Source organism: Mesoplodon bidens (assembly GCF_964165515.1).
Source record: "Mesoplodon bidens genome assembly, contig: HAP1_SCAFFOLD_312, whole genome shotgun sequence".
Lineage (NCBI taxonomy): Eukaryota > Metazoa > Chordata > Mammalia > Artiodactyla > Ziphiidae > Mesoplodon > Mesoplodon bidens.
Genome location: NW_027672635.1, coordinates 194,487 through 219,220, shown reverse-complemented (window position 1 = coordinate 219,220; position 24,734 = coordinate 194,487). Strand labels below are relative to the sequence as shown.

General features: G+C 39.7%; 1 pseudogene across 1 annotated transcript in view; it reads right to left on the bottom strand.

Annotated features, from left to right (window-relative positions):
* The window catches only part of LOC308609861 (3-hydroxyisobutyrate dehydrogenase, mitochondrial-like), a 30,607-nt pseudogene extending 8,516 nt beyond the window's left edge, over positions 1-22,091 (bottom strand). Inside the window, exons 1-2 of the transcript in view lie at positions 22,058-22,091; positions 21,550-21,677 (exon numbers count right to left, since the gene is read on the bottom strand). The product of the transcript in view is annotated as a 3-hydroxyisobutyrate dehydrogenase, mitochondrial-like (transcript). The remainder of the gene's footprint in view (positions 1-21,549; positions 21,678-22,057) is intronic.
* Between the last annotated feature and the right edge of the window lie 2,643 nt (positions 22,092-24,734).

The window sequence follows — 24,734 nt, the reverse complement described above, 5'->3', positions numbered from 1 at the left end:
AACCTTTTATTCAATCTTAGGTGCATAATTTTACTACTTCTTTAGGCCTGGAAAAGGATATTCAGCTACAAAAGGACAGAAAAGAAAATGTGTAGAATACCGCATGCCCTCCTCACACCCTAGAACCTTATTTTACCCGTTTCATCAGAAAATGATGTATACTGTAAGAAACATTTTTTAAATTAGTTGATCAAATATTTAAGTGCACTAAGTCTCTGTATTTATTAAAGCAAATATAGTTACCTTTCTGTCCCTTTCTAAAAGAAAGCAAAAGATACAGTTCTTTTTTCTTAAGACTCAGGGTTTATGGATATTAATTATTACACTATATTGACACCCAGACATGTTTATAGGAGGCTTTTGAGACATACAGAGCTATTTATTCCCATACCAAACGGCACTTCTTTTTCCTCTGCCTTCTGCTTGTATTTTTTCTGTTGCGATTATATCCTACTGAGGCTGCTACATGTCTTTGTTTGAGTTGAGGTTCTGAAGGTAAGACTGTATAGTCTCCTTTTTACAGAATAATAATGGGTTTTATGACTGTTTGCCTTCAGAAGCCTCTTTTTCCACTCATTCTCATTTCATATCTATGGTGAGGTGTCGAAAACAGATGAGTTAGTTCTGAACTGGTGATATATAAATCAATTATTATTTGATTCATATTCAAAGCAGCTCCTCCTAAAATAGCGGCCTTCCTGCCTGTGGGATGTAGTCTAACCTACTGCCTGGATCTACACCCACCAACATCCATATTTTGTCTATTGTTACCTTGGACACTTGTAGGAACTGAGTGAGTTTCTGTTTCTATAGTGTCCGTTGACAGACAAATGAATAAAGAAAATATGGCACATATGTAGAATGGAATGTTATTCAGCCTTAAAAAATAAGGGAATCTTGCCATTTGCAACAACTTGGATGAACCTTGAGGGCATTATGCTAAGTGAAATACGTCAGAGAGAGAAAGACAAACACTGCATAATCTCACTTTTACGCGTAATCTAAGCTGCTCTCACAGAAATCGAGTAGAATGGTGGCCGTCAAGGGCTGGGGAGTAGAGGAAATGGGGAGTTGTTGGTCAAAGGGTATAACCTTCCAGTTATAAGATGAATAAATCCTGGGAGTCTGATGTACAGCATGGTGACTATAGTTAACAACACTCTATTGCATACTCAAAAGTTTCCGAGATAGTAGATCTTACATGTTCTCATCACACACACACACACACACACACAAAGGTAATTGATTGTGTAAGGTCATGGATGTGTTAACTAACCTTATTGTGGTAATCACTTTGCAATATATACATGTATCAAATTATGATGTTGTACACCTTAAACTTATACAGTGTTATATGTCAATTACATCTCAATAAAACTGGAAAGAAGAAAAAGATTCACATGGAGAAGGGTGAGGCTGGTAGAAAAAAGCCACTGCCTTGAGCAGTACCGAGGTGGGCGGAAAGCCATGGGCCTCTATTAGCACTGCTGGGTAGGTTCTGTTCCCACGTGTGGGGAGGGGGTAGGACAGCACAGCTGTGATCCTTATTGCAGACCCTAGGCAGCCTCAGGCAACTTTTCAAAGTTAGTTGCTGAAAACCAATAAATGAAACTATAAGGAAGAATTACATAAATGCCTTTATTCTACTTCTGGTCCTCTTGGCAACTTTTTCCATCTAAAAGCTACACCCTGCAGTTCTCAAAGCAGGAACATTAACATGGATCAGAAGTTTCCAAACTTTTCATCATCAACCCCTACACCAAAAGAAAAGTTGAAATTTTATGACCCCTAGTAGATGAAGTACCTTGTGTGTTTTTCACATTTATCAAGAGAACATTTAACAGTTACCTACTATGTGCCAAGAGAAAATAAAAATAAGACACAGACTTTCAATGCAGACTTTGTTCCGGTATTATTCTTCGTTTTGACTTCAGTATAAGAACTATTGAGCTATTTGCTGTCCCAATAAGGGGATAAGCAGACGATTACAGAATCCTGTGATCTCTTCCCAAGTTTGCAACTATAGGGTTGGTCCTACAATTGCTCAATAACTTTGTATTTTGATTTAAGGGGAAACTAAAAGAACTTCCTGTCCCAAAGTAACTCTGCTTTGTGGAGACTGGAGGTGCCCTGCAATTGACTCAAGATACTGTTTATTTGTTTAAACAGTTCAATGAGTAGTTTCTATTTAACAAGTGAGCACAAATTTTCACAACAGTACCTACCCCATGACACAGCTCAGACGAAAACTCTGAGGGAAAGGAAAACTATATGGGCAAAAAGTCCAGGTTCCATCCACTGTACATGGGATATTGACAGGCTTGTAAAACTTACAGAGGTACCTGGAGGTACCCAGGAGCCCTGGGTATTTAGTATACAGATCAGCAAAGGATGGTGGAAAATAAGACGACACCAGGTCAGGGGACAAATTAAGCAGGTGAAGCTGGTCCTTTATACTCTTTTCCCTTCTGATACACCACTGCTCTGTCATGTCCAGAATATGTTCTGTATCCTCAGTAGACCTACACACACACACACACACACACACACACACACACACGTGTAGCACACAAACATGCACGGATGCATGCATGTACACATACATGGACTTCCCAGTCTTCTCAGTTAAAATTCAGCTTGTAGTAACTAAAGAAAATTTATAATGCTCTATATTTTATAGATTTTAAAAATACTTGCACTTTAAGAGAAAACTTTTCATGTCTGAAAATCCCTTCTCATGAAGGAAGTTATTTCTGATATTGGAGGTTGACAGTTTCACAGAGAAAACTTCAGGAGCACAGAGATATGCACAGAGATATGGTCATGTTCTCTTGATAAATGTGAAAAACACACAAGGTACTTCATATACTAGGGGTCATAAAATTTCAACTTTTCTTTTGGTGTAGGGGTTGATGATGAAAAGTTTGGAAACTTCTGATCCATGTTAATGTTCCTGCTTTGAGAACTGCAGGGTGTAGCTTTTAGATGGAAAAGTTGCCAAGACCCTCTCCACACGCACCATCTGGGGAGAATTCACCAACACAGAGGCTCAATCCCTCTGCTAAGTCAAAATCAAGTATCCCAACATCATTATTTCACAGAGAATACCCTACCTCATGTTAGGCATTCATATGTATTTTATTTGTTGAAGAGAGGAAGAAGATATAAAGGAGGGAATCATCCGAAATTACAGAGGACAGCATTTAAGTCAATATAGATATTTAAATTTAAGGTAAAATTAAATGATAATTTGAAATTATATGTGGAGTTTTATTTACTAAAGAATATTTTGGAAAGTTCAACTCCTATTTTCACTTATATTTTCAGAGAAGGTACTTGGTCCAAATGAAGAATACCCTCAATTATTGTTCTTTTATTGCAAGCAAAAAAGGATTTATACTTCTTTTCATGAAATATGGTTGTTTGACAACAGAAGGATAAATATTTTATATTTTCAGAAACAACAGTCAGGCTACTGATATTCTTAATTAGTTTTAATAAATCTGAATGCTTCTTATCATCTACTCTTTAGCTTGTACCTGAGGAGTTGAATACCTCCGGGAAGATACGTGCCCCAGACCCGTAAATATGCAGTTCACAGAGCCCACCACCAGAGGGCAATAAAGAAGTCAAATCTTGAAACCATGGAGTGAAAATAGTGGGAGTTTAAATAAAAGCAACATTTCACAGTATGCTTTTCTGACCAACGTTGTATCTAATAACTTAATGGATTGTATGTACATGGATTCTGAAAAGTCAGCAGCACACTTCACTGGTCAATTTCTATGATAAGGGGAACGTAATTGGAGTGTAGAAAAACAGTATACTTACATCTTAAAATTCCACCCCTACAGAATCTACTACTCACTATTGAAAAATGGTAAGAAGAATAGCTTTCTGTGTCTCAGTCACCAGTTAACATTTTCAAGAGTAGAATTTATCTTCCTATGATGCTCAAATACACAGGAAAAATGCATATCTCGGACAATGGATAAACTCTATATGACATGTGAAAATAATTATTCAAACGGAAAAAGTAAAAGATCTACAAGGAACAGTTTTATATGCATTAGTGTGGATATATACATAAAGAGGCTCTAAGAAACATAAAAATCACTTCCAGGAAGTAATTTTAGGTAGAAGAGAATTAACATGGATGAGGAAGAAAAGAGAGTTGGTTTTAAGATAGTTTCATTTACTTGTTTTTTTGTGTTTATTTATTTGTTTTATTTATTTGGTCTTTGGAATATAAGGAAACAGTGGCTTTCACATCCGTATCCCAGTGGAACAAAGGGACCGAGGTCTATACTGGAGCCCAGCCATTGTTTGACTATCTTGTAATAATACTGGTGAAATACAGCCAAATCATTTGAACTACAAGCATCCTCTCTGACAATAATCTTAAGACATCAACATTATAAATTAAAGAAAGGAAAGAGAGAATACTGTTTTCTTTAGAGAGAAAATACAGATTCTGGATCAAATCAATAATGTCAGCAAACCTCACGGGTATAAAATATTCTGCTGCCTATCATTCAGGTCATGCCTCTAGAAGAGGGAAACTGGGTGATAATTTCCCCAGATTTTATATTTAATTCAAATATTTTAGGTAAGAGGCATCTCTAGTAAAGCACTGTATCATTGATTTTTTCCAATAGGATAGCTCACAGGAGTTCCTCTTTCCTTCTCAAATACATATGGGGAAATGGAACTGGGTGTGGGTTAGAGGAACTATCTAAATAGAGCATAGTAATCAACAGTTTGTTTTTTAAAAATAGAAATTTCTATTTAAATTGTTTCCAGAGACAGAAACACACAGAGACAATTCCATGTGACAACAGTGGAAGAGACCAGAGTGATGCAGCTGCAAATCAAAAAATGCCAACACCAGTGATTGATGGCCACCACCAGAATCTGGTTAAGACAAAGAAGGATCCTCCCCTCGAGGCGTCAGAAAGAACATGGCCCTCTCAACACTCTTGAGTTTGATCTTCTGGCCTCTAGAGCTGTGATAAAATAAATTTCTGTTCTTTTAAGCTAACAAGTTTGTGGTATCTTGTTATGGTAGCCCTAGAGATAACAGTATTTGATTCCTGAGATGGCAACTGTATTCTGGCTATGTAATGACTATTCCAAGATGATCAACAGACACAAAGATAAAGAAAGGCAAAACTGAGACTAAGCCCAGTTCTTTTTATTCCCAGAATAATAAATGATTTTTTAATTAATTTAGATCTCTTTGTCTAACCCCTCTGCTTTTCAAAAGACTATGTGCGACCAATCGAATATTAACATGTTATACTTTCCTTTTACTTCATCTCAAATTATTTCTAATTCCCCTTATGAGTTCTTACTTGACCCATGAATTATTTAGGAATATACTGTTTAATTTCCATTTGTGATTTTCAACAAATTTCTTTCTGTTAACGATTTCTTATTGCATTCTGTTGTCATCTGAGAGCACTCTTTGTATTGTTTATATCCTTTAAAAGTACTGAAATTTGTTTTATGGCCTAGCATATAGTATATCCATGTGCATTGGAAAAGAATGTATATTCTGACGCTGTTGGGTGGAAGGTTTTATAGATGGCTGTTAGGTCTAGTTGATTGATAATGTTGTGCAAGTTTTTTTTTTTTCTTGTTGATTTTCTGTCTGTTCTGCTATTGAAAGAAAGGTATTAAAGTATCCAACTATTATTGTAGAACTGTCTGTTTCTCTTTTCCGTTGTGTTGATTTTGCTTCATTGTATTTTGAAGTTCTGTTGTTAGGTGCATAAAAGTTTATAATTATTATACATTCTAGATGGTATAATCATTTTATCAGTTTAAAATATCTTTGTCTCTAGTAAAAATGTTCATCTTAAAATATATTTTTTTCTGATATTTTCTTAGCCACTCCAGTTTTGCTGTTGTTGTCGTTTTGTTGTGTTGTTACTGTTATGGTATATCTATTCCAACACTTTTACACTTCACCTATATATTTTCTTGACTCTAAAGTGGGTCACTTTCTTGTTGATGTTATATACATATATAACTGTATATTACATTCAAAAATTACATATATAATAACAAATTATGGCAGACTTTGAACTGGACCTTTTATTTTTTTCCGTATGCAGGCCTCTCAGTGTTGTGGGCTCTCCCGTTGCAGAGCACAGGCTCCGGACATGCAGGCTCAGCGGCCATGGCTCACGGGCCTAGCCGCTCCGCGGCATGTGGGATCTTCCCAAACCGGGACACGAACCCGTGTCCTCTGCATCGGCAGGCGGACTCTCAACCACTGTGCCACCAGGGAAGCCCTGAACTTCACCTTTAAATGAGTATGATTTAGACAGTAGAGCTTCCCTACCAAATGCAAATAACTCACTTGAACTCTCTTTTTTGTAAAGGACAGACCGATTCTTCCAAGGGGAATTCTTGAACTCATTAGATATGTGATATTCATTATAATTAGTTGCATTTAACACCACAGAAAGGACTTGATCAAAGGCTATTTTACTCTTTTCTTCCTCACTGGATGATTAGCTAGGTTCATTTTTAAATGGAAGATATACTCTAGATATTTCAACGTAGGGCATCTCTTCCTTTCAAATCTCAGAAAGAAAGGTGTGCTTCAGTTTCCCTGCAGAAAGCTCTAGTATCTTGCCCCCCTTTTGAAAGAGGAACGAATCCTTCTTTCTCTATTCTTCTTTGTCTTCTTCCCTTCATCAGCAATGAGCCTCTTTATCATTTTTGTCAGCCCAAAGAATAATTTTTCTCTTTCCAGGCCATTCAAAAATTGTACACTACAAAGTAAACAGAAAGAGCTTTATTTATAAAAATAAAACAGCTATGGCATTAGTTCTTAAAGAGTATAAAATTTTGATCCCTCATTCCAACAAAAAGTCTTGTTAGCATTTAGGGTTCAATGAGAGGCAATAAACAAAAATGTTTTGGTGACTCATTTGACATCTTTACTAATAGGTTTGAATTCATACTGGTGAATATCAGACATATTTGTGTTAGGCAATTAAAATTAAATTATATCTAGAGGTCTTTTAAGTTACCATATTAACATTAACAAGTAATCTTAGAACTCATCTTGAAAGTAAAAGGTACTTTTATACTTTATAATGAAAAAATCAATAAAATGTGCCTTTATGCAGAGAAAATGTAATTATAATACCAATTAATGTTAACTGGTCACTTTTTTATTGAAGTAGAGTTGACATACAATATTATGTTAGCTTCAAGTGTTCAACATAGTGATCCAACATCTAAATACATTTGAATTGGTCACCATGATAAGTCTAGTAACCATATATCACCATACAAAATTATTACAGTATTATTGACTATATTCCTCATGCGGTAGATTGCATCCCCAAGACATTTATTTTATAACTGGAGATTTCTACCACTTAATCCCCTTCACCTATTTCTCTCAGTCCCCATCCCCCTTCCCCTCTAGTAATCACCAGTTTGTTCTCTGTATCTACAAGTTTGTTTCTGTTTTCTTTTCTTTGCTTTATTTTTTTAGATTTCACATATAAGTGAAATCATACAGTATTTGTTCTTCTCTGTCTGACTTATTTCACTTAGCACACCTAGTACTCTAGGTCAATCCATGTTGTTGCAAGTGAAGATATTTCATTCTTTTTTAGGACTAAGTAATATTTCATTATATATATGTGTATATGTACACCACATCTTCTTTATCCATTCATCTATTTATGGACACTAGTTTCTTCCATATCTTGGCTATTATAAGTAATGCTCCAATGAACAGAGGGGTGCATACATCCTTTCTTATTAGTGTTTTTGTTTTCTTTGGATAGATACTCAGAAGTTGAATTGTTGCATCATATGGTAATTCTATTTTTAACATTTGGGGGAACCTCTGTACTGTTTTCCATAGTGGCTGCACCAATTTACATTCCCACTAACAGTGCACAAGGGTTCCCTTTTTGATGATGGCCATTCGGACAGGTGTAAGGTGATATCCCACTGTGGTTTGGATTTGCATTTCCCAGATGATTAGTGATATTGAGCATCTTTTCATGTGTCTTTTGGTCATTTGTATGTATTCCCAAAGCAATGTAACCCTGATCAAAATACCAATGGTATTTTTCACAGAATTAGAACAAATAATCCTAAAATTTGTATAGAATCATCCAAACAAACAAACAAAAAACCTCCAATAACCAAAGCTATATTGAGAAAGAAAAACAAAGCTGGTGGTATGACATGCACTGATCTCAGACTATACTACAAAGCTATAGTAATCAAAACAGTATGGTATTAGCATAACAACAGACACATAGGTCAGTGGAATAGAATAGAGAGCCCAGAAATGAACCCACAGTTATGGGATCAATTAATCTACAACAAAGGAGGCAAGAACATACAATGAAATAAAGACAATAAATGGTGTTAGGAAAATTGGACAACTACTTGCAAAAGAGTGAAACTGAATTATTTCCTTACACTATACATAAACATAAATTTAAAATGGATTGAAGACTCACATTTAAGACCTGAAACCATAAAACCCCTAGGAAAAATACATTGACATCGATCTTAGCAATATTTTTTGGGGGTCTATCTCCTCAGGCATGGCCAACAGAAGTAAAATTAAACAAGTGTGATTATATCAAACTGAAAACCTTTTGCAGAGAGGAGAAAACCATCACAAAATGAAAAGGTAACTTACTGAATGAAAGATTTTTTCAAATGATATATCTGATAAGGAGTTAATATCCAAATTATCTAAAGAAATCATACAATTTAATATCAAAACCCCCCAGATATTCCAATTTAAAAATCGGCAGAGAACCTGAACTCGTTACTTTTTAAAGTGTTTGATACAGTACTTAGATGCATTCTTTTTTCATTAGCCTTGAATATCAATACTCTTAACGTCTCCGTTTATAAATGAAGAAATTAAGGAATGGAGAGATAAATGACTTGTCTAAGGTACAAAGCTTATTACAAAAAAGATTATACTAAACCAGACCTCTGATTCAGATTCCTATACTTTAATCATTATGGCTTACTGCAGAAGATTAGAGACAGAATTTGACATTGAAAGCTTAGATTCCAGTTTTTAATGTGACTTCTTCACCATGCCTTTATGTCTAAGGGAAAAAATTCTGGTCTGTACTGCCATTAATGATAATACTGCTTTAGAGAAATGTTCTGGAGGGAAAGGATATTATTCAAATTTATTTTTAAAGTTTTTTTTTTGGTTTGACTTTGTTTCTTAATTTTCTCATGCTAGGATGGGAGGGCAAACCAAGCCTAAACTAACAATACCAACTATATGTGTGTGCGTGTGAGTGTGCCTGTACTTATAAGTATGAAAATACATCTTACAAGAAAAGGCAAGGCCAGAATCTATAAGGCTAAGGATTTCGACTTTATCTTAGATGCAAGAGAAAGCAATTAAATGAAAAGATAGTTGTGTAGACACTAGGCTGTTCAAGTAGAGCAAAGGAGAAATGGTAGTGGCTAAGATGGTGGCAATGAAGATGAAGAGAAACATTATGTATGTGATGAGAGAGAGAGAGAGAGAGAGAGAGAGAGAGAGAGATGAGATTCCAGAGGACCTAATGATGCAGTCTATGCAGAAAGTGAAGAAAAGGAAGGAATTGAGGACCATTCCCAGGTTTTTGCACTGAGTTAGTTTTTGTGTGAATCATGGCACCATTCACTGAGGAAGAAAAGATTTGCAGGATGGGACAGTTTGGAAGAAGGAATAATTGAAGTTTCATTTTAGACATCTTAGTTGTAGAGACGTCAAGCAGCGTTCCTCATATTTCTCCAATGAAAAGAATCACCTGGGGATCTTATTGCACATATGGATTATCACCTTTTCTGCTAGAACTTCTGGTTTGGTAGTCTGAGTTGAACACAAAGTACTGGATTTTCTCACACTGCAGAAGAAAAAAAACACACTGAAGGAGGTGGGAAAGAGCTAACCTAAGTAACTTTGGAAAACAGTATTTTAATATACTGTAATTAACCATGCAGAATATATACTGAAAAGCTAAAGACAAAAAGAAATGTACACAAATATTGAACTTGTTAGTAAATTTATTTTTCACACGTGTACAGGTTAATGATTTTTAAATATTTTATGTGTATTCCAGAATTGAGCAAATGACTAAATAGACTGCAAATAATGAGAATCAGGTTTCTAATTGTTAAAGAGTGACAAATAAGGAAAGGGTAAGGGAGGCTAGAATAAACCCTGTGGTGTTGGATTGGAATCAAGGTATCAATTTGAATTCATATATCAATTTGAAGTTATATATATATATGTAGGTAGACAGATGATAGATAAGGTGTGTGTGTGCACACGTGTGTGTGTATACACACACACCCAGATAGATAATATGAAAATAGAGATACTTGTATATTTTTATGTATTCGTATATATTTTTTCAGCTCTCTCTGCTGAAAACACAATGAGGTAGCTTGGATAGTGATAAATCCACCTCATACCAAGATTCTGGTTTCTGAATACCATTATTAATGCAAGGAACAAGAACTTCACGGAGAAATGACTGATTCAAGGCTGAGACAGAGGAAAGTAAAAGATGGGTCTGGAGCATTTTGTGGTGTCAGAAAGTAAGATATTACTCCAAAAATTGTATGGTCATGTAGGAAAAATATAGGAGACAGCTGGAAGGAGTACCAGTGACCAAATATGGAACACTTTGAGAAACAAAACTATTAATGATAGTAATAAATTTTAACCCGTAGAATAAAATAAATATCCACAAGTTCACACTGATGTATGTATATATATGAACAAATAACCAGATAAATACATAAATGAACGAGAAGAACAGCTCTTTCTTATACTCAAATTATAGTTAATAAATGTAGAGGGAATGATGGGAATAGAAAATGAACAATCATCAAACACCACAGTAACTGGTGGAGTCAAAAATTATTGATGGATGCTAAAATTAGTATGGGAAAATTAAACAAGAAGCAGAATATTTGAACAATTTCAAATAATTACAAAGGGAAAAATAGTGATGTTGCAGCTATCATAATAACTAAGTCATCAAAGTTAGCATCCCCAGTAGTGAGACATACAGATTTGTTTGCACCTCTAATATGTACTGAAAATGGCATAATATCTCTCCTGATGTGTTCATGTCAAGAAATTCATATCCTCAGTCTAACCATGAGAAAATATCAAACAAACCCTATTTGAGAAAAATTCTACAAAATGACTGGATAAGATTTTCCATTAGTTCAAGGTCATAACAGACAAAAAAAGACTGAGGAACTATCCTAGATTAGAGAAGAATGGGGAGATATGACAAGCAAATGCAATAAGGGATCCTAGATTTGAATCTGGACCACAAGACAATAGGCAATATTTGAATACGCGTCTATAAATCGTTAGTAGCATTGTGACAATGTAAACTTTCTGCTTTCAATAATTATACTCTAGTAATATAAAATGTTAACATTTGGGGAAGCTGAGTAAAGGGTATATGGGAACTCATACTGCTATGTTTGAAGTTTTTTGATAAATAAGATTTGATAACACAGTTTTATAAAAACTTAGTTTGGACATTTCTGAACCTCTTTTTTGTTCCTTATGGAAGAAAGTTGCTTGTTTAGGGATAATACTAATTCAATGGGGGTAAGATTTACACAGGACCAACCCTAACATTCATAGTGTGTGGCACAGGAAACAACTTTGAATGGCCATTTCAAGGAACAATATACTTAAGTGTATACAATGAGTAAAGTGGATGAACTACACAAATTAATGAGTTGAAAAACCATAGAATCATAGAATTTTCTCACTGTAAAGGCTCTTACTTTCATAACTTTTCATAACTTTTCAGTTCCTATGGGTAAATACCAAAGAGCATGATTACTAGATCACTGTATGGTAAAAGTACGTTTATTTTGTAAGCAACTGCCAAGTATCCCGCTAGCCACAAATGAGATTTCCAATTGTTCTGCATTATCACCAACTTCGGTATTTCAGTTTTGGGATTTTAGCCATTTAAATAGGTGTGTAGTGGTATCTCATTATTGTTCTAATTCAAAATTCACTGATGACATGGAATGTGCAGCATCTTTTCATATGCTTATTTGCCATGTGTCTATTTTCTTTGTTTAACCATAGTAGTTTTGTTGTTTTTTTTTAAACCAAGGCCTGCTAACTCTTGTCCTCCTGTGTCTATTTATGTTGTCTTTTTTCTTTCTTTCTTCTTTTTTTGAACATTTGATCATTTAGTCTTTTTCCTGGTTATGTCCTATTATTTTTTATACTAAAATTGGGCTTAACTTATTTTAGGAAACTATAAAGATACCTCCACATTCTGGATGTTGTTATCTTTCTCTTGAAAAGATTTACTTTGGCCCATGGCAGACAGTTACTATAGGGACTGGTAACCTTAGTCCATGCTCAGTTTGAGCTCATTCAAAGCCGTTTTTCAGTCTGTGTGAAGGTTGGTCTATTTCTGTCTTGTCCTTCCTCTATGGGTGTTGCCCTTTGGGATTACCATGTGAATGTTTGGATTCTCCCTATTCCCAACTACCCTTGTATTTGTTAGGCTTTAAATGTAATGGTTCCCGCAGCCCTGTGAGACTAAAGATACACTTAGCTTGTCATTCCATTAGTTGTTGCCTTTAGCTTGAGCTGTTGCCCATTGGCTTCTGTGGTTACAGTCTTTTGAACTCTTTGGCTTTTCAGCTCCTAGGCTGTAACATTTGAATCAGCAAATGCCCCAAGGAGAAAAGCTGCACCAAGTGTCAAGCTTGCGTCTGTGTTTCCCTTCTCTCCACAACTTGGCCCACATGTCTTGGTGTCTCTCTAACACTCAGACGCCAGCGAACAGAAGTTTTCCTACTCGATCCAGCTTGTCTAAAATTCCTTTAGACTTCGCCTGATCTTATGTTATTATTCAACTATCATCTCAATTACCCCAGGAAGAAAATTTACAATTTTATGTTTTATTTTTTTTTTTTCTATATTACCTCAGTTTCTGTAGAGACCTTTTACCTCACTGTTCAGTCTAGTTCCTGTGTTAGCAGCAAGATGGAGATAAGGTGGAGGCTAAGAATACTGGGGGGAAATCACTGATGAATGATATGTCTCGTTCTTTTTGTTTTTTCCTTTCCTTATTTATTACTCTGGCAGCCTACACCTGCCTTTCTTCATTTGACCCAGTTGCCCAAATAAGAAACCCACTCTGGTAAAGACCTGACTTTACTCTCAACAATGTCTGCATGTTAGGATTAGCTAGATGATGAACACCATGCCAGAGTTCTTTGTGTGACACTTTTGCAGACTTTTGTTAGCCCTTTAGTTTGCCTCTTGCAAACGCTGCTCAGATTGTTGAGGTTTTCTAAGATTCTGTAGGTCAAACCTCTCTACCTGCATACCAGATGAGCCCTTCTCTCTTTCCTGACTTCACTTGTGGGAGGTTAGCCCTCGGTTCTTCTTTTTCCCCATCCAATCATAATTGTTCATGAATTCCAAAAGGCCCTCAAAATATCTGTCGTCCCTTTCTCTCTTCTCTTTTTTATCAACACTGTTAAATATTAACCATATATTTGCATACCTCTTTCTTACTTACAGTGGAATATTGGAAGGCTTGATCATTAAGTGTGAGCCCCACCAAATTAGGACTCATACAACACTCTCCTCCAGGCCAAAACTTTTGATATCCACTGGGTTTTTTTATACTATCTTATATGTATCTAAATTTGTAATGATTTAGTTAATTCCTGAGTTACGTGACAATAAGAAATCAGTCAAATTAGCACTACAGAAGTGCAGCTTAGACCTAGGGACCAGAACCAAGGACCACAAAAACCTGTGAACCAATAAGTTTCACTTGTACTTCATGTTTAACAACTGCTGAGGGTGAATGGGAAGTGAGGGAAAAAGAGTTTAACTTCATATCACAGAAACTTGCACTAAAATGAAGAGGAAAATGACCCAGTTCCTGGTTCAAGTCACTGCAATCTGCTTCAATAAATAATAACAGCACACAAGGAAAACAAACACTATATGATAGGAACAATGGATAAGTAATTACCAGATCAGGGAGGACAGATTACACTTGCTATGGGATTTCATTAAAGAAGGATTCCAAAAAGTACTGGCTTCTTCTGAGAAGACTTCTCAGGACAGGTAGCATTTAAACTGAGTCTTGAACAAGTATATAGAGGGTAGGGAACAGGCCTTCCGGGCAGGGAACAGGCACAGTGTCAGGAATGGCACAAAGGCCTTATGGAATACGGGACAAAACTGGCTGAACACAGGAGTGCTACGTGTTGGGGAATATGGGGGAAGGCTGGCTGAGGTTGGTTAAATGAAACATAATTAGACGGAAGAGAAAGTAGGTGGAAAGACACGTGGAAGACTGTGGAAAGCCCCTGAAGATGGAGGTCAGCATAATAATATGAAGAACTCAGTGGTACTTTGACACTGTATGAATGTCTAGGTTTAAAAAATCAGGAAAACACAATAAAAGAATAAACTACCGATATAATGATATGTAATCAGAGGCCAGATACCAAAGAATACACACTGTGTGTTTCCACGTATGTCATATATGGTGATAGATAGAGGTCAGCTTAGGTGTTGCCCTGGGAGAGTATGGAACAGAAAGAAGTAACAGAGAACCGTGTAGGCAGTTAGAAATATTTTATAATATCTTGATCTGGTGTTGGATACATGGGTGCATAGAGATGTAAAAATTCAGTTATTAGCAATGTAGTTAACCTACTAGAGTTTTTTTTAATGTATGCGTACATTAAAAAAAACTCTAGTAGGTTAATTAGGCTGTCAGTTGTATGAAGTAAATTTTGGTCAAGGAATAAATAGCCAAGGTAGTAATGCAGTAATAAGTTATAAATGTACTCACTGTGCTCTAGAATGTCACAATTGGAATACAAGAAATATGTGTAAGAAAAAAGACAAGTATTGAATATTGATGGTTGGATGAGCTGAATAAGTTAGATCACTCTACTTTCAATTTAAGAACTTGGCCAGTGTTTGGATACCTTTGAACAAAGAAAAAAAAGAAATACAATTTTTATTACGCATATGCTGTGTATCAATTCCTGACTTATATTTTGACACATATAAACATGGGAAATATTGCACCTTGTAACTGAGACAATGAAGATGAGTGAGGTAGCTGGTTTTGACACTAGAGGCTGAGAAAACCATCAGCTCATAATCGTAAGAAGTCTGAAGTCGGAGGAAAAGAATCAAGAGGAAATAGTGGTAAGTGCCAGGAGCTTCTGGAAACTACATCAGAGATGAAGACTCCAGGATTGTTGAGCTTTCTAAGAGTCCCAATAACTCAGGTAAAAACAGAAGGCTTAAAACTGAATCCTGGGGATATATGTATGCACATAGCTGATTCACTTTGTTATACAGCAGAAACTAACACAACACTGTAAAGCAATTATACTCCAATAAAGATGTAAAAAAAACAAAAAAAACTGACTCCTGCAAAGTAACAATTGTTAGGACAAACAGTAAAGAATTATAAGAAAAATAATCACATGCCTGTCCCAACAGAGAAATATCCTAAGCTCCATCTCACCATTTCTCCGATTGGCCTTTCACAAAATACAGTCCCATCAGCTGAATATAGGTTTGTCAAGTAACTGTAAGTAAGACTGAATTAAACAAAAATAAATCAATTCCTTCCTCCAAAACTTTTCAGAGTATGTAATGTAACAAAGTGAAACTTGAATTTCATGTCGGGATGTAGAGTACGGCTCTTCCCAAATGCTTCTGTCTTCTAACTACATTAACATCATCTAAAACCAGTGTTCTGCAGGACAGAGATTGTGAAACGCTGCTCTCATCATGTAAGATATCAAGTCTTTCTGAAAATCCATTCTTCCTTCTGCCCTTTCTTGTGTTGTCCCTGTCACCTGGAATGTCTGTCCTAAGCTCCACCTGCCAAAACCCTACCCATTTTTAGGATCCAAGAGATAATAAAAGGCTTACATTACTGAAAGGCAGAGAAAGAAATCCCTTCCTAGGGATCTACATTTCCTTCCTAGGGAGAAGAAAAATTGTAAAGTATACCACAGTGACCTTAAGTCTATGAATGTAACTATGTTGTGTTACTTTGAGTTCTGTAAAAGTCAATGTGCTACAATATACATGGATATGAATGTTTAATCTCTTACAAGTAGAACTTGCTGATAACTTTCATCATGAGCGAGGTTAATGATTAAGGGAGCCATTGTATTTGGCTCAGCCCTTATAACTAGGGAATATTAAAATTGGAAAGGTCCCTAGATATTAGCAAATCTATCCACCTCATATTCTAAGTAAGGAAACTGAGACCTTCATAGATTGGATATTTATATTAACAAAGGAAAAGGTTATAAGATTGGCAGAACTACCTTTTAGATTAAGAATTTTGAGATTTTTATAGACTACTAGGACATTATGTCCACTGATACTGAGACAATGTGTTTCTTAGTCATTATTTTCTATTGCACTGACCAAGCGAGGTGGCAGTCAGTAGTTGTACAAAGGGAAAAAGAAAACTTTAGGAACTCCCGATTTATATACGCAGGGAAATTCATCATTCATGTATTTAAGCTAACTGGATGCAGTTTATCAGCTACATTGAGGAATGGTGAAGTGAAGTGTCTATACAATTAACATGTTAGTTTGTGTCATGACCTCCCTGTTGTTCAAGTGAGTTAACGGTTAGCACTCAACTAGGCACTTAAGAGTCCATTATAAATCTGGACTAAACGTTTATCTGTGGCATCTTTATTCTTCTTTGGTGCCCTTAGGCAGAATAGCCCTCTTATGTTTTGATAAATTCAAGTATTAAACAGGGCTAAGGTTTCACAAGTTCTTTGGCCTAAACATGGGGGTAAGGGAGACCAATGAGCTGGAGTACTTCTAGATTTCAGAATGGTCAGATTGAGGAAGAAGAGTCTTATGCCAGAGGGGAAAGAAGACTGATTATAATTACCTATTTTTAAAAATTCCAACCCTTTTCAATGTTCTAAAGTGATCAGGAAGTACATGGGTATGCTAGGAAGTAAGGGACTCAAGCAACAATATTCTCTAAGAGTTTGTGGATGGCAATGAAGAGGAAAGGAAGATAGAGACAATCCTAGAAAAGGTTTTAGTTGGCCATAATAATGAAGTCAGAAGGAGAAGAAGAAGAAGAAGAATGACACACGCAATGGGAAAGAGAAAGCAAGAATAGAGAAGCAAAAGGGAGAGTAGAAAAATGAGACAAATTTGGAGAAGGAAATGAGGAAGAAAACTGGGTGAAAGAAGGAAGCACTGATGGTAGACCACTTGACACTCAAACATTAACACGATGCACATTTAAGATGTGTCATCCATGGCCATGGTCATTACCCTCAAATAGTTTACAGTACGTGTTTCAGAGACATTTATAAATTGAAAATGCCATTAAAATAAGTGCCAGGGTATAAGTATTCATGGAATTGTATGGGAGAATATAAAGTCCCCCGTCAAAGAGCCTTCTGAGACATCGGAAAAAAAGGAAAAACCTAAAAAGCATAAGACTCTTCCTATTTTCATTTCCAATGATACATCCCAATCTTGATGATCAATCAGCGATTTAAATATCAACTATAAACACAGTATTTTATGAGCTGCTATGCAGTATACTATACTAGAGCAATAGAACAGAGAGGACCTCAAACCCTCTGTTCCCTCAAATTGAAAGGCACGCTTCCTGACCCCTCCAGACCACTACTGGACACAAGGAACACACACTAATGTTTCAGGACCCCAACCAGCAGTCACCTGCTTTGTGATTACTTCCATGACACACCCTAACACCACTGACTTTCCTGCTCCTACGGGACATGACATATATTTCCTATTTTAACACATACCACAGTGCATTATGATTGCAGGTAGATGTTCTAACAACTTGAAAGAGAATGATGACTTTTTTCTCTTTACATCTTGTTATTTCCTACTCCTAATATTTCTTGAAGAGAAACCATAAAAATATAAACAAACACAAAAAACAGATAATATACAAAACGTGTGCTTTGCACCTTAACACAAACTTAAGTAAAATTAATTCTGACAGTATCCGGCATGACAAACTTCCATGGTACAAATGAGAGTGGACCAAGGTTTGAGCAGGTACAGGAGACAATCCAGGCATGAACAACACCAAGGAAAGGTAGACAGGAAGTAACATGGTGTGTAGGAAATCACAAGACCAGTCTGATGGGAAGAGACTTAAACAAGACTGAAACTCACTTTCTAAACCTCCATCTCCAACAGGACAATTCGCAAGACACAGGTGCACCAAAGTGGCCCAATATTCAATCCCTTTAATGGTGAGGAACAGTTTAAAATTTTATAAATTTAGTTTGCCCAGAAGCAACTATCAGATGTTGGCAGGACACAATGAAGGCTTACCTTTGTTAACATAGTTAAGTCTCTCTCTCTCACAACTAGCCCACTTGGATCCACGTTCCTTAGCACACCCGACGCACTTACACAGCATTGATGAGCTTTACGCAACTGGAAGGTCACATCTTTATTTCTTATTGCAGGAACACAACATCTGGAAACTTTATTTCTATCAGAAGCTAAAGCAAAATTATTGTAAAATGAGTCATTTAAACCATACATTTTATCACCGTTAAAAAGCATCTGCTCTGTGCTAAGGATTAGAAATGATTCCTGTCCTTAAAGCCTCATTAAGGACGAAGATCTATAAACTCAAAATTTCAATCACATGAGATAAAGAACCATAACCTTTAAGCACAGAAGTGCCTATGGAGGCCAAAAGTTATAGCTAAGTGACGGCTTCATGATAACCCTGAAGTACAGTCTAGAAAGATGAGGCTATGCAGAGTTGGAGTAGGAGGTGCATTAACTGCAGAGGAAACATCTGTGAAAAGACACTCGAGCCTGACACCTGCTGGGCACTGTAAATACTGCAGGTGGGGATGACTAAAGACCAGGAGTCCAAGTGTGAGAAGAGACAGAAATAAAAATAGACATGTTGGCCCAAGCAAGCCTGGGAGAGAGCATGGCTTGTATCCCACAGGTGATGAGGCCTGGGGCTACCACTGGCTGAGTAAGGGTGCCTCCGCTGATTAGAAAAAGGCTCCCCGCTTCTGAAGGACCAATTAGACAAAGGGAGTGATCACAAAAAGCTCCCCTTCCTCAGGGCCAAAGAGCCCCAGGAGGCTTGGCAAAGCACAGTTCAGATTACAGGCCTCTGTGCAGAGCACATGCTGGGCGGCTAGTATGCACTAACTCTGTGTGGGCAAGCCATTAGCAGCATTATTTTAGGCATATCTTGTCATGTTAGAAGATCACTCAACCCGAGTAGGCAGATGAACTTAGAGGCACTGAGACCAGGGGCCACGAAACCACCCAGGAGTTTCTACCATAGTCGGGGCAAAATGTAATGTGGATGAAGAAGCAAATTTAGGAGGAGGCCAAAATTTACAAGCTAGACCCACTGGATGCAAGACATAAAGAAAGTTCAGGGAAGGAATTCTGAAGAGAATGGGCTTTGCATTTTTCTGACAATCAATGTAAAATATTAGGCAAAATTAAGTACAGTGGCCTTTAAGGTCCCTTCCAGCTCTAATTTCTTTTGATTTCTAACTTATTACTCTGGTTAAGTAAAGTCCCTTCAGAGGTACAGAACAGTTCCTACACCTGAATGGGATGCAAAGAATAATCTGACTTCTCTTCACCAGGGGATGTGTGGAACTGTCCTTGCAGAAGAGGTAACACATGGTGAGAACCCCAGATCCTAGAAAAGGGCCAGGCACACGATAAGTATTCAGCTTTTTGAAAACAAATGAACAATCATTTCCTCTTCTACATCTTCACACCCTTTATCTGCTGGTTGCTTTCTTTCAGCTTATAAACTTCCTCAATATACCCACTTAAAAAGCCCTCAGACCTATGATTCTTTGTATCTTGTTGTGGGTAACCTAAGTCTCTCCCATGCCTTCAAACACCTCTCCTCCCCAAAAGCCCAGATATGAACCTTGGGCCCAGACCTGTCTACCAGGCCCCTCTAAAGCACTGAAGATGAAGTAAGATCCTCTCCCCACCCCCAATCCCTTCCTACTGTGCTCTGTCTCTCTCAAAAAGATGCAGCTGTAAGCTGTCACCCACGCTTGCTGCCCTCCCTTTTCTAACTGGTCACCAGGCCCCACCCATTCTCTCTCAGATCTGCAAAATCCAGTCCAACCTTTTATAACTTAAGTGGGAACCTTAGATTACAATTCACCCTGCACCCAATCAAGTGCCTTGCACATGGAGGTCCGAGTGAGTCTCTAAACCACAAGTCCATCTCACTCTTCTTTAGGGTTTCCCACAGCCCTCAGGATAAACATCTAAACTTCTGACAGGACAAACAAGGCCCCCTTCTCTTGGGCCCCACTAACTTTCCAGTATCAACTCTCATTTCTTTCCCAAACCCTGAGTTCCAGTCCTATACCTTAGTTTTGCCATATTTTCTTATATTTCTCAAACTTCGACACACACTGCTCCCTCCTGCCACCCCAGGAGCTTCTACATATCCTTAGAAAGGATGGCACCTCCTCCAAGAAGCCTACCCTGAACTTTCCCTTCCAAGATTCTGTGCTCTGCAAAGGGGAAAGGTGGTGGGGGAGGGATACATTAGGAGTTTGGCATTAACATAGACACACGACTCTATATAAAACAGATAATCCACAAGAACCTACTGCATAGCACAGGGAACTCTACACCATATCCTGTAACAAACTGTACGGGAAAAGAATCTGAAAAAGAATGGATATATGAATAACTAAACCACTTTGCTGTACACCTGAAACTAACACAATATTGTACATCAACTAACCTCCAATATAAAATAATAATTAAATTTTAAAAAAAGATTCTGTGCTCTGTAGCACCAGAACTCACTTCTTCCAGAGCACTGACTACTGCGCTTGTGTTTACCTGCCGCCCAGTAGAAGGGGAGATTACCTAGGGCAGAAGCATCGTCTCCAGCAGCCCTTGGTTCTGACAACTCATTCAAGTGCCAGGCTACTTTACACACATAACCTGCTTAATTCATTCTAAGAACCCACAGAAAGAGTGGTTTTTAATGTCATTTTACAAGTGTGGGGATTGCAGTTCAAAAGTAACCTGCCCAGGCCACAGACAGCGTAAGCCCTGGAATTCAAACCCTAAGCTGCCTTCACACCAGTGCTCCTTCCACTATATGATACGACTACTGAAAAACAGATTTTTTTTCCTGAACCCTGTTTTAATGGAAAGGAAATGAAGCTGGGATATATCCATTTCCTAATCGCTTTGGCGTGTACCAGGCAAAGTCGTTCAACAGACCAGGTAACATCTGTGGAACAATTAACGATGCTCCAAACTGTCCTAAGTGTTCTACATTGTAGGGTCTACAAACATGAACACAGTGCGACCTTGTAACCTCCAGAGAGAGTGAGTCCTGTTCAGCCCATGCTACAGATGAGAACACTGAGACCTAGAAGCCTTAAGGCACTCGGCCGGGGTCACCGAGCCGGCAGGAGTCCTAGGCCGTACGCCCCATCCAGCGCACACACACCCGGGCACTGGGCTCCGGTTCTAGTGCCCACCTTCCACCTTGCACCATCTAAAACCCCGCTTCGCAGCGCCCACATGAGAGCCCCTGGAAGCGGGAAGTACAAAGCTGTCTCAAACAGATGAACCAGTTTGCAGGGCAGAAGTTGAGACACTGATGTAGAGAACAAACGTATGGACACCAAGGGAGGAAAGCCGCGGGGGGGTGGGGATGGTGGTGTGCTGAGCTGGGCGAGTCGGATTGATATGTATACACTGATGTGTATAAAATTGATGACTAATAAGAACATGCTGTATAAAAAAATAAAGTAAAATTCAAAAATCAAAAGAAAGAAGAATACTGTCTACTGTCCTCCACGCCCCCTGGAACACTCACTGTAAATACCCAGGAGGTGCCTGCAGAATGAATGAATCAATGAACAAACAAGCTCACTCATTTCAAACGTGCAGTCACATGCGTAATCTGACCTTCTGAGAAGTTAAGCTTCTGGAAGGAGCCCATTTTCTTAATGTACTCAGCATCGAGTCATCACAAAACATGAACTCTTATAAAGCACTGCCCCCTCACCTCCCATGAGAGAGCAAAATTCCTCAGCAGGGAAATGGGAGGGTAGCAGACATTACGCGCAAACTTTAGGAAGGCTGCGGCTCGCTGAGCACTTCACTAGGGCCCCTGACCGCCTGCCTGGTAGTAGGACAGACACACCAGGAACGGCTGCTGACCGGCAGAAAGAGCGCCCGGCCACGCAGGCAGCACACCCCGCACCCTGCCAAGTGAGGTCCGTCCAGCAAGGGAAAGACGCTCTCCACTGCAGAACCGCCCACCACTAGAAAGCCAGGTCCTGCCAGGGCCTGGACACACGAGGCCTTCCTTACAAGGGTTACACATCTGTGGCCTTGCTCTGCCTCGAATAAAAGACAGTGACGGGGACAACGTGACCATCTCCAGATGAACTTCCAACTTCGTTTCAAGTGCCTGGGTGCTGGGTCACAGTGGATTTCTCAACTCTTCCAATATTCAAAAATATCCATTTCTAAGATGCAGGAGGGTTGTTAAACATACACTTAGCACAGACCCCAGTCCCACTCCTGAGTATTTTCTCAAGTGACGTAAAAACCCAAGTTCACATGGAAAACTGCCCTGGGATGTTTACAGCAGCTTTATTCCCGATCCCCTCAAAAGTGGAAACATCCCACAAGTCCTGCCACCCGCAGGCGAATGGACAAACGGAAAATGGAATACAACACAGCCAGAAAAAGGAGTGGCTTCTCATACCCGCAACAACAGGGATGACGGACTTCCCTGGTGGTCCAGTGATTAAGACTCCACGCTCCCAATGCAGGGGGCCCGGGGTCCATCCCTGCTCAGGGAACTAGATCCCCCACGCCGCAACTAAAACATACTGCACGCGGTAATGAAGAGCCCATGTGCCGCAACTAAGACCCAGCACAGCCAAGTAAATAACTAACTAAATAAATATTTAAAACAACAACAACAACAAAACAAACCCGGGAGGAATCTCGCATAGGTTTTGCTGAGCCAACGCAGCCAGAATCAAAAAGCTACATGCTGTTGTTCCGTTTATCTGACTTTCTGGAAAAGCCAAAACCTTAGGGACAGAGAGGAGATTAGTGGCCAAGAGGCTAGAGGCACCCTGGCGCCAAAGGGCAGCAAATGGGATGACAGGATCGCTCTGCCGCCTGATGGCGATCAAAACTCCTACAACTGTGCACTACAAGTGAACTATGCTTCCCGGCTACTAAGGACACACAAATTATTACATTTTGAAAAATGCGCCGGCCAGCCATCCCGTGCATGACAAGTGCAGTAAGAAGGGCGGGGAGGCGAGGCAAGTGGATCAGCTGGAGTTCTGAAGGTTCTCCCCACTTTCAGTTTCCCTCCCCTGGCATGTCTCCCCGCCCGGCCCACTGCTGCTCAGGTCGCCCACCCGGGACACCCGGAGTTACCCAACCGGAAAAGCCAGAGCCCAGGCTCAGCCACGCCTCCAGGCACAGGAAGGGCAAAAATAGAAAGCGCCAGTGCGCGGTGGAGGGCTGGAAACCCTCGGACCTCAGATAACTGCGGAGAACCGGGCCTCGGAGTCAACATCGGCTCCCAGGCGGTCCCAGCGTCCCAACCCCGACCCCGGTCGCGACACAGTTTCCACAAAACTGACACACACGGAGCCCGCGCGAGGGGCGGGTCGCGCGGGCTTCCCCGCCGGGTCGCCTGGAGGCCGGTCCCCCGCAAGCTGAGTGCACGAAAGGGCGCCCCAAAGGCGCCGGCCCAAGGCGCCCGCTGCGCTTTCCCTCCGGAAGGTGGGCTGCGGGGCCCAAGCGTAAACCCTGAGACAAGGTACACGCACACCACGCCGCCACAGGGGACGAGAGGCCGGGCGCCCACCTGGCCGGACACCCTGCATTTCTGGAATCACCGGACTTCTGTGTAAATTTCCCTTTGGCGTGTCATTTTCCAAAGGCCACTCAAGATCAGGGGACGGAACGCCTCCTCTCCAAGTGTCCTGCCAGCCCACCCACTCAAGATCAGAGGGACAAAATGCCTAACTAAAACAAAACAAAACAGAAACACAAAAAACTGGAGAGAGGGAGGAAAGGGTGCCCTCAAAAATAAAAAAAAAACCTAAGCACGTTGACAGCGCTAAGAATAAACTACCAGGAAACAGAATCCCTACATGTCAGATCCTAAAGTACAGAAGGGCAAGCCCGCCGGCAGTCCAGGCCCGGGGGGACCGGGGTCCCCAGCCCTGCAGAGCCAACCGCAGACCGGCTCGGGCGCCCCTCGGAAGCGCGGGGTCCCCGCGGCCGAGTCTGCGCCCCCGGCCGGCGCCGGCTCCCCTCTGCCCACCCTGCGCGCGGGGGCTGGAAACGGCCGCGGAGAACCACGGCGCGGGGGGAAGGGGGGCTCCAAAGAAGGTCTGGCGACTCGAGTCGCTCCGTTTCTCGGTGGGCTCAGCGCGCGCAGTGGGGGAAGAGGGGCGGGGGTCCGGGAGGAGGGGACGGGTGGCACTTACGTAGACCTGCAGCGGCCACAGGCAGACGGCGGGCTCGGCCCCCACGAGCGACTCCAGCCTCAGCTCCAGCTTCTCCCCCATGTCTTCGCGTGCGGCCCCCGCACCGTGCTAGT